A 472-nucleotide genomic window follows, 5' to 3' on the forward strand; every position below is an offset into this window, starting at 1 on the left:
GCAGCAGCTGCTGCTGCTGCTGCTGCTGCTGCACCAGTGGTCCGCCTCCAGAGCTGCTGCTGCTGCTCCTCCTCCTGCTGCTGCCCCCTCCTCCTCCTCCTGCTGCTCTAAACCCTAAACCCTAAAAAACCCCAAAAGACATTCTTATTTTATATTTCTCTCTTAAACCACAAACCCCCGACCCCAAACCCTAAACCCTAAACCCTAAACCCTAAACCCTAAACACCAAACCCTAAACCCTAAACCCTTGACTGTAGGGGTTTAGTCAAACCCCAAGACCTACACCGGAAACCACAAACCCTAAACCCAAAACTCTAAACCCTAAACCTCAGATCCTAAACCCTAAACCCTAAACCCTAAACCCTAAAACCTTGAACCCTAAACCCTAGACTCCAAACCCTAGATGTAACGCTGGTTCTCCGGCCTTAACCTGACCGGAGACGAGCCGCAATGAAGGCAAAGACTTAAAGTA

The sequence above is a fragment of the Eimeria mitis genome, genomic scaffold (assembly GCF_000499745.2).
Source record: "Eimeria mitis Houghton genomic scaffold, Emh_scaff1800, whole genome shotgun sequence".
Classification (NCBI taxonomy): Eukaryota; Apicomplexa; class Conoidasida; order Eucoccidiorida; family Eimeriidae; genus Eimeria; species Eimeria mitis.